At 37.4% G+C, this 11,188-nt stretch overlaps 1 pseudogene; it reads right to left on the bottom strand.

Moving 5' to 3' along the window:
• Positions 1–989: 989 nt before the first annotated feature.
• On the bottom strand, positions 990–10,662 carry LOC109097302 (annotated as a pseudogene).
• Positions 10,663–11,188: the final 526 nt, after the last annotated feature.

Here is an 11,188-nt window from a genome sequence, read left to right as displayed (position 1 = left end):
CAGGACGCCTTATCAAACATGATGAAGGAAACGAGGCACAAAGTTCATAAGAGTTGAGTTCTCAGTTGGTTTTGGCAGCTGTGTTCGAGAAGTGGATCCTCATATAGACCAAAGGAAATGTGCTCACACATCCAAAACACACTTAAAAAGAGACAAAAACACAGCTAGACTTGAGGATAATTCACTCTAAATTAAACCCTGTTCTCAAAGATGGATGTTCATGTCCAGGATAGCACAGTCACCTGTGGTGCTGGAGTGTTTTTCGTTGGTTTTCTTCAACTAAATTGTGGTGCTTGACTGTTTTACTGTGTAAGTTTGTTTTTTCAATAGTAAATCCTCCCACGCCCAATAATTTCCAAATTCCCCTGCCATCATTATTCCAACCTTTTTAGAGATATTATTGAAGAAACCCCCAAGCTTCTCTTTTGTTTTCCAGTTTTATCGTCCTAAATTACTATCCCACACATTTGTCAAATGGAAAAAAGAAGTAGCACGGACATTTTCTTCAAGCTTTCTACTTTTTTTGTGGAAGTAAAAACCACAGATAAGAAAATCCAAGATAGGTTTTGCCAAACACATAAGTTTTTTGAGTAAATATGGACAGAAATGTAATTTTTGTTTTATGAGTAATTGAAAAGGTTTGGTGGTAAAACCAATTCAAGAAGTCCCCTGACCCAACTGGACCAGGTCCCCCCCTTTTGTAGCAAGAATTCCTCTCAGTCTGAAGCTAAGGTTAACTGTGCATAGTGCAAAAGTATGGCCTGATGCCTAAGTACCAATCCACAGGTCCCTGATTATGTTTTAATGGAAGGAAACTACAAAAACAACACACAACCAACAGATAAAACCAGATAAAACCATAACTTTTTTTTATTTTTTTTTTCATACAGGGCTCCGTCAGCCCCATTAGAACTGGTTTTTATTTTTTTATCGTTATGTTTCATGAGTATGAAAAAAAAAACAAAAAAGAAGTTAAACAGTTGTTTGTTTCTCTGTTCCAGAAAAAAAAAAAAAAAAAAAAAGAGTAACAGGTGTTGTCTCTGTCAGGGTTGTGTAAAAGATTATGCAAACCTTGGTATAAAATTGCATGTGATTCAGTCATAAACATATAATGTCCGAGTTATTAAATTTTCCATCCTCACCAAGTGAGTTTGGGGTCTACGGAGAGCCCTATCCTTCCCAAAACACTTCCAAGTCCATCATCCTGGCGTTCCGCCCTTGAAGTCAATAAAAAAAAAAAAAACTAAATTGGTAGCATTTGTAGAAATAAATAATGCGCTTAGGCATGCTCGTATAACTTCAATAATTTATAGATTTTGGTTGATTCCATTTTAAGGGGGGAAAACTAGGGGGGATTCTTTATCACCTTTTGGGTCATCTGAGTGGACCAAAACGGGATGTTTTTTGCCTCCTAGCTGAATCGAGCTAGTGTGGAGCTAGCATGTGTGCATTTGGTTTCATGCAATACTCCAAATACTTCCAAAATGTAATAGTACTACTAAAGGGGTGTTAGAACATTCACAACTGGAAAGGGATACAGACAATGGTAACGTGAAAGAAAAGGACCTGAAATGAGGAGAAGTTTATTACTTCGCTTTCCAAAATGGAAAGGCTAATTAAAGGAATTACTAAAAAAGGGAGAAATGTTGCTGAAACGACTAAAAGGGGTAGAAAGGGGCAGCAGGGGGCTTCTTCGTACAAACTGCAACCTTCTCCCTAATCCACCTGCGCCATGCCTGAGGCACTTGATCAGATCTGTGTTCAAATGGAGCTTGCAGGGGGAGTTGTCAGTCTTTTCCCAATATAGACCCTGTTTTAGAGATACAAGACAAAAGAAAGAGGAATTCAAAAGTCAAACACTTCATATGTGAAATATTGCACTGTTGTTCAAGGAATAGTTCACCCAAAAATACAAATTTAGTCATTGTTTACTCACCCTCATGTCGTTTTAAGCCTGTATGTGTTTCTTTCTTATGTTGAGCACAAAAGAAAATATTTTGAAGAAGCAAACAGTTGTTGGTTCCCATTGACTTTCATAGTAATTCTTACCTACTGTGGAAGTCAATGGAGACCAACAACTGTTTGTTTCTTCAAAAGTCTTCAAACTATCTTCTTTTGTGTCTAACATAAAAAATAAAATAAAAAAAAAATAAAACTCATACAGGTTTAAAACGACATGAGGGTATAGAAACCCTTTTCCGCCACTGAATAATAAAAATGGTAACTGCGACTTTTTATCTCACATATCTGAATTTTTTAATCACAATTGCGAGATATAAGCTCTCAATTGCGAGTTATAAAGTCAGAATTGTGGGATATAAAGTCGCGATTCTGGGAACATAGTCTTTTTTCCCCTCAAAATTGGACTTTATAACTTGCAGTTGCGAGTTTATATCTCACAATTCTGAGAAAAAAAGACGAATTGTGAGATAAAAGTCGCAATAACCTGTTTTATTTTTATTCAGTGGAGCAAACAGGCTTCCATATGAGGGAGTAAGTAAATGATGACTACATTTGAACTGTGAACTTTCCTTTAAGATACATACTAATCAGTGGTGTGTTAGTCGTCGGTGGTGTAATATGAACACTGTTACACCATTATTGACGGGAATAAGATTTTGTGATGCAATCTACGGTTGGGGTTGGGGCAAAGATTTTCCAGGCAGATTTTTCAACAGTTTTGAGTTTATTTATTGTTTCACTGGGAATGAGAGTTGTGTTTCATAGCTAGTCTGAAAAAAACTAGTTGTGAGCTTTGACAAAATTGCATGAGGTATGCTGTCAATATCCCGACCTGTTTTCCTGAACGCAGAATCGTAGTGTCACCTGCATAAGCGGGAAAGATGCTTACATTGCACACATTTTGTAATATCTTAAGTGTAATAGTTTATATACTTTTCTGTTTACAGGTAATGTTTGTCAATCTAATTTATCCCCTTAACCAGGATTCTATGGAACCGGAAAATCCAAAGGAAGTTAGAATCAATAATGGTGAGCGTCATTGGGTACTCAGGAAAAAGGTGGATATGTGAGTGTTGATGGGCCGTTTGTAGTCGAAGTAATCATCCTTTCAATTGGCGTTCAGAAAGTAGCCTGTATTTACAAGAAGTTTTGAGTACGAATGAAAGGAGTACCCAAGCAAAACCTTGTAGTACGATCTGGGAAATTCAAGTGAATTATACATACGCATGAATTGCCTAGTGTTGATTAGAACACACTGTGGGAAAAAACTGATCTATGATTATAATATCATATAATAAACGTAAATCTCATAAAACGATCAGCGAGCAGCGAATCTCTCTCTCTCTTCTCTCTTTAGAACTAACAATCATTCAAAAATTATAATGGAATTATAATTAATAATTTTGCAAGTATTTTGTAATTTAAATGCGTGTGACAATTATTTTCAAGGCCCTGATGTGAGGAAACAAGTTATTTACTAACACGTCACGGGTTGCTTTGTGTACTCCCAAAATGTTAGCGCTTGAAGGCGGGAATAAACTACACATGGTGTGGAGTGTGTGTTGGTGTTTTTAAGAAGTGTCTACCGAGACCACGGACCAGGATGTGGGACAGAAGCAGGCGAGGGGCTAAAACCTTTGAGGAAATCTCAGCAGAGAAGATGCTCCCCCTTTCTTCATGGCTCCTGACTTCCTCATTTTTGAGAGTCACTGCTGAACGCAGCGGGTGACGGAAATGAAAACTTCCCTGGCAGAAAGATAAATCATCCAACACATCTTACCGCCTGCAAACTTTGTTTTGAGCCAGAAAAAAACAACAACAACAACAACAAAAAAAAAAACACCATAGGTGTGTCACAAAACTAAAACAAACAAAACATAATGAAAATAGACATAAAAATATGTCTACTATAATAGTAGTTATATACTATAGTATAGTAATATATAGTAATATATACTATAATAGTAGTTAACAGTAATCTCTAGTGCTTACTTAGGCGGAATATTCTCAGGTCTACTTGACCAGTCTGCGACCCAGTCTGAATCCTTCATTAAGATGTCCTCATCTCTGATCTCCTCCATGACTTCCTCCTGAGTGGACACAGACACACACCCAAACACAAGCTCAGCCAGGTAATGAAGATAAGCCAGAGTACATTCCATCAATTAGAAAATCCACAATGTTCTCAAGAGGAAGTACCTGACTGTCCCTCCTCATGTCCACGTCGAAAATGATCTGGCCTTCATCCTGAGGACTGTGAGGTCGAGGAGGGCTGTGGGACACAGCAGTTTGAAGTAAGCTAAGAATTGTCATTAAAATGACCTTTGTATGACTTCAGAAGGTAATTTTATGATCATTTGTTGCCATTTTGTCCCAACAGCTTTCATTTTATTGGAAAACAGCAGCTTGGACATTCTGCTAAAAATCTCCTTTTGTGCTTCCCAGCACAAAGACATTCATACAGGTTTAGAACGGCAGTTTTCATTTCTGTTTGAACAGTGCTTGAGAGAACATTAGTCTGTGTACATATGAGAGAGGAACACTCCACTCATACCAAAAACTCACCTTAGGTGACATTTGTAGATTGTATATATAAGCCAGAGTACATTCCATCAATTAGAAAAATCCACAATGTTCTCAAGAGGAAGTACCTGACTGTCCCCTCCTCATGTACACATCGTAAAATGATCTGGCCTTCATCCTGAGGAGTGTGAGGTCGAGGAGGGCTGGGGACACAGCAGCTTCTGAAGTAAAGCTAAGAATTGTCATTAACATGACATTTGTATGACTTAAGAAGGTACTTGTTGATCATTTGCTGCCATTTTTTTGTCCCAACAGCTTCATTTTATGGAAAAGAGCAGCTTGATATTCTACTAAAATCTCCCTTTTGTGTTCCCCAGCACAAAGACATTCATACAGGTTTAGGAACGGGCAGTTTTCATTTCTGTGTGAACAGTGCTTGAGAGAACATTAGTCTGAGTACATTTGGAGAGAGGAACACTGTATTCTACTGTAAACTCACTCAGCCGGAGCAGATAAGGGCCTTATGTCTTTATCCTATCAGCTGAATATATGAATGGAAACAAAATTATAAATGCAACACTCCATTTTTCATGAGCTTAACTCAAAAGATTCAAGACTTTTCTATGTACACAAAAGGCCTATTTCAATTGAACATTCAATTCACGGGCAACAGTCGGTGAGACTCGCAGTCAAAATGCCAATTGCATGCTTCCTCTCTAAAACTTCGCTTTACATCTGTAAGTACTTGTGCTGCGTGATAAACTGCACATTTTAGAGTGGCCTTTTATTGTGGCTACCTAAGGCACACCCCTGTGCAATAACTATGCTATCTAATCAGTATCTTGATATGCTACACCTGTGAGGTGGATGGATTATCTCGCAAAGGAGAGAAGTGTCATGATTTAGACAGATTTGTGAACAATATTTGAGAGAAATAGGCCTTTTGTGTACATAGAAAAAAGTCTTAGATCTTTGAGTTCAGCTCATGAAAAATGGGGGCAAAAATAAAAGTGTTGCGTTTATAATTTTGTTCACTATATATAAACGTGGACTATGTAAACAACATCTTAAAGGGATAGTTCACCCAAAAATAACAATTGTGTCTTGTGTCCTTTCATGTTGTATGTTTTCTAATTTGCACTCATTTCTCATACATGCTTGGCATGTGTTACGTTTTTAGGGTTAGTAAGGTTTTTGGGTTTTGTGGCATATATATAACATAAATATGGTGTCTACCTGCCGCATGAGGAGTTACTGCGGCTGGATTCGTGCTGGGCATCTAGCAGGATTTTTTCCATGTCTCCATTGTGGATGGAAGATGATGAGGGAACATGTTCAACGAGCCCCGAACATCCCATCATCATCATCTCACTATCTGGGCTAAAGGGGGCGGCACTGAACCCCCGGGGCAGCGGAGGAAGGAGAGAGATGTGGATTTTGCTTCCATCGCCACAACTCTAACCATGACCTAAAAAAGATTACATAACAATCCAAATAACATAATCATAAAGCTTTATTTTACTATTTTTTTTATTTATATATATATATATGAGATATATATATATTTATATAAGTATCTATATATATCATATATATATATATATATATCTATTTACATATATATTATATTTTTTTTTCAACAAAACTGGGTGTTTAGTTTTGCAAAAAATTATGCATAGACCCAAATCCAAGAACATACTATTGGGTTCTTATTTCATCACACACATCAAAGATGGAAAAAAATGAATGAATCAAAAAAAAAGCCACTAAGATATTATATATACACACTGCACAGTATTACTGTTAACTGTATTTTGTCAAATCAACGCAGCCTTGATGAGCATAATATAATATATTATATATATTTACTTTGGATCTTTTCCTATTTTTGATAAAAAGGTATGTCAAAAACTTCCTTGGACTTCCATTAAAAAAAATTTAAAAATATTGGCATGCATTGAATTTTTAAAGGTACAGTATACAGTAAAAATAAATAAATAAAATAATTAATAAAAAAGGTAATCATTTACAAAAGTAAAATGTCAGGTTGATTTTTGCAAAGACAGCCTGATAGGGAAATATACTTTAAAATAAAAGAAACGTTGTTGTGATGCAAAAAAACAAAAACAAAAAAAAAGTCATAAAAGTAGACTTAATGTTCTTTAATATATCTGATTTTGAGGTGAAAAGTGACCTGGTAATGATACTGCATCCAGTGTATATCCACCATTCAGTAAGGCACTGAGACAAACCGAGGCAGACGGTGGCAGACAGTGGGATTCACTGTAAATCGTTGGTGGTCTGGCTCAACTTCTATTTACTGTGTGGTGAACGGGCTGTAAATGCCTCCCTCTCAGACTCATTACAAGCTCACTGATACATGAGTCACACCTGACCCGACTGCTGCATGCTCTACGTGAGTCTGAGCAGGGACACACTCCTGAACGCATGGCCTGATCAACACAAACACACAGACTCCTTTTATCCACGAGTCAGGGATGTGCACTTAGCTTCCCATGTTCCCCTTTCACCCACATCTGCCGTGCTGTCTCATCACAAACGTCTGTGTTATCGCACAGTCAATCCACCGGCTCAACACACCGCTCTGGTTCCCCAGCGCATGCTGCTGACCAACCAGGATGAGCTAAGTATTAACCAAATGCCTCGCGGGCCACTTCCAGGAAAACAAAAAGAGGAAGACAAAGAAGGTCAGCATGACTTCCTTGGGTTGAGCAAACATGGATCATGTGACAAGGGCCTGCTTTAACTCTACTCGGATACATCTTCCTGTCAGTATGGATGAGCATGCATGTCTCTGTCCCATCCTCTAGCGCTGCTAGAGACGACTGACCTTTGTCTCAATCCACTGACACAAACAGTGTTGCTGTAGCGGCGGACAAGCTGAACATTCTGGCCAACGGTGGAACATTACTTTGGCTGTCATCAGGGAATATATAGAGATCAAAAGATCAGATGATAGTATTACACAGGCTCGTTTATGAAACGCTAAAGCATCACGGCTGCAGAGTGATCAATGTGTGGCTCTGGTAGACAAATAAGCTATTGGGTGAAACTTACTAAAACAGGCCATATTTAATCTTAAACTAAAAAAATAAAATATTTAAAAAAGGACAAAAATTAAGTCTGGACATGTTGCTATTTTTTAGTATTTCTTATATTTTATTTTTATTTTATTATCTTTCACACACTCACATACACATTATACGAGACAAGTAATTGTAGACAATTGACATTATATTTAAAAAGCCATGATTTATGCTTAAACTGCTGATTACCAAACTACATTTGTTTATTCAGAACAAATACAGAACATTATCAACTTTTCATTAAAACAAGATCGCCACGAAAGTTCGTCCCTGCTTTTGATTTTATGGAAGAATTATGACCCAGTCAGACCGGACATGTTCTTGACTGGTTTTGAGAGATTTGTTGTATTAGATCTTTGGCTGTGGGCAAAGTCTCTTCACACGTCCTCCAGCTAGCACTCATCATGTCTAGTACACAGCCAGATGCATCCAAATGGTCAAACAAAGACTGTTAAGCTGAGCCCACATTTGCCCATCTGTTACACTAAAAGAACTTGGCCAACATTAAGATGTTATTTCACTTCCCCTATATAACTAGTGCGTGCGAAAGCTGTGGTCATCAAATCACTGCATTGAAAACTGGCCAAAAAAAGTCAGTCTCATCTGTGGGAAGTTTTATGAGTTAATGGAGCTGTGGTGATGATGATACAGTTTCAGTAATCTCAGTGAATGAGTATAAAACACAACGCCATAAAATTCATATTGAGGAAACAAAATCACCCTTTTTATTTTTTTTTATCAATTTTGTTGTATTGTTTTGTCATTTTGTAAAAAATTTTAAAACATCTACTTTTTTTTTACGTTTTTAGGTTTAGTCTACTTTAGGGGCATTTCATCTTAACTTAAAATGAGAAATGTAACTACACTTCATTTTAGTTAATGCATATTTCAAATAAAGAAATTGGTTTATTGCTTTAGCTGATAAAACCCCTGTAAAAAATAATAATTTACAGGCATCTCTTGTTAAAATGTAATAAAATATATATATATATATATATATATATATATATATATATATATATATATATATCATAAATTTTATATACATCATTTTATTCCTTTCTAATATCCTTGAGCATTAAAAACCATAATTTTGCCGTTTTCCATGCTCTTTCCCTTTTTAGAATTAAACGTGAAGGCTAAAATGATACTTAATTTGATTTTATTTTGCTGTTAAGCCTTTAGGACACTTTTAATATATATGAAAATGAAAGATAGGAAACATCAGACACGCAAATCAAAATGTTCTGTATGAGCCGAGATCTCCATGCATTTTCCACCAGCCTTCCTCAAGAGTTACCTGTTTCATACATGAAGCAAACCCGCTGCTACTTCACGATCTCAAAATATCATGACTCACCGCCCTAAACTCACACTCCCAATTCCTATTTTCCTGGCTTTCTTCTGACACTTTCCACACGTAGGCATAGCCTGACCATATTCGCTGCCGCTACAAATAGAATTACGAATTCTACTATGGTGAACGCGCAGCCCATGAATATTAATTATGTTCTTCTGAGACCGCTTTAACTTCCCTGCACATTTTGGTCACGTAGCCTAATTCTAAATTAATTACGCGAGTCTTCGCCATTAGGTAATTGGCCAGCTTACTAACGTTCGCTTGCCAATGTCTGCCTTTCAGCCAATCAGTAAGGCGTACTGGCTCACTGCTAATTAATATTCATGAGTCACTCTTTCCATGGTAGAATGTATTAATTGGCGTCCTGAACTAGGGTCAACAGCTGTGAAGGACTAGTGACGCTTAACTAGCTTTGGTCACAGTGCGCACGCAGCTTACATTAATATTGGTTGTTTACAGTGAATGCCAGTTTAAGTACACTGCCCAAAATCAGTGGTCTTAATATTTAGACAGCGAGATTTAACTGTCTGCTCTTCGCATTTCAGAAAGCATACCAGGAATTTCAACAAGACTGATTAGTCTCCTGTAACTTTAGCGCATCTTTAGGAATCCCCACTATTTGTATCCAAAAATTGTATATATAACGACGAATTAACTGATATGGATTTTAAATAGCAGGTTGACAAATAATGTTTTTAGCAAATCCACACATACTGTATGATAATGAACTATTGTCTGTCTACTTTTTTCGCTTTCAGGTTATTTTTAAATGCATTTCATGTGGTTTTTCGTCTACTACGCCAATTAAACATTAGTTAACGAGTTAAATCTAAGTGTCAGAGGCCACTTTCTGAATCAGTTTGTTTGCAATCTCGCAGTTCACACAAAGACCTTATTTGCTGTCCCATGTCATGCATTACATGTCAAACAAATATGAACAAAAACATTTTTTTTTCTTTGAGCCTCTTCTTATAAACACACCGGAGAAACACTGGTATGTGTTACATATTTATTACACGAATAAAAATGGGGTTTCCTCAAGCATCCACAATCTCCATTATCGAGTTGCTCTAGTTCTCGCCTGTTGACATCGGCTTAGGCCAGCCTACTGAAAACGTATAGTCACACTATTGGTTTAAATTCAAGTCAAATCGCTTTTTTAAGACCCGCCTCAACACAAAACCTCAACGGCCATTGGACAGAACAGCCGTCCCAATAAACATGACGCAGTAGTATTACAGCAAACCCCGCCCTCCTTATAGCTCAAAAATGTTGACTGGAACTAAAACAAAAAAACAAGCATTTTACATGAAGTAAAATAATAAAAAGTATCAAAAACACCAATAACATACAAGTCAAAGGCTTATCTAAAAGATTTTATAGATGTCAGTGCAATACAGCGAGGTGCCACGGCTGTACATACCGTTTAACCCAGGCTCCCCGTTGTTGTCTGCTGGAGCAGCAGCGTCGGACATCGTGGCTCTGTGTAGGGCGGCTTGCACAAGACTGTTAGCGCCGCACGAACACACTCTGTGCACGCACGCACGCACGCGCACATTTGGACCTGCACGCTCAGGCATGACGGAGCCTGATCACGGATCGGACGCTTTGTGGAGGGGGTGCTTTTAAATTCGTTAATAACTGTTTTCAGTGGCTGACCTCAGAACTGTTATGGGAGCGCAGGTTTCCTGCAGCGCTAAAATGACGCAAATGGACTCGTATCTGATAACAAAGATACTTACATTACGTAATGGACTCAGGCTGCTTATTTATAATAACATCGCACCGTGTATATGAACGCAGTCTATGTCAATATACTAAAATGCCGTATGGTAAGCCCCATTAATTTATTTTTTAAAACATACTAGCATCTATTGTTGTTGCTGATACTTTTATAATTACCTGCAAGTCATCCAATAATGACCACTATCTTTTAAAATGTCATTAGTAACTTTTCATTTGAAGTATGTTTTTCTTTGGTCACTAGTACTTTTCCATTATACTAGTCACTACCCCAATTGTGATTTCCCCCTTCACTGATACTGGTAGCAAATTGCAAACTTTAGCCATCGAAATTTATGTGCATCTATGGTGCAACTGTTGTCCCATATTTTGACGTATACTTGAGTGAAACGGCATTTCGAAAAAACTTAATAATATACACTTGATTCTAGCACTAAATTGGTTGCTGACTGGATGAAGGCAGAAAGCTATGCATGTACGATTCGTTCACAAT

This window comes from Cyprinus carpio, chromosome B10, assembly GCF_018340385.1.
Source record: "Cyprinus carpio isolate SPL01 chromosome B10, ASM1834038v1, whole genome shotgun sequence".
NCBI lineage: Eukaryota > Metazoa > Chordata > Actinopteri > Cypriniformes > Cyprinidae > Cyprinus > Cyprinus carpio.
Note: the sequence above shows the minus strand (reverse complement) of the source record. Positions and strands in the feature narration are given on the sequence as shown.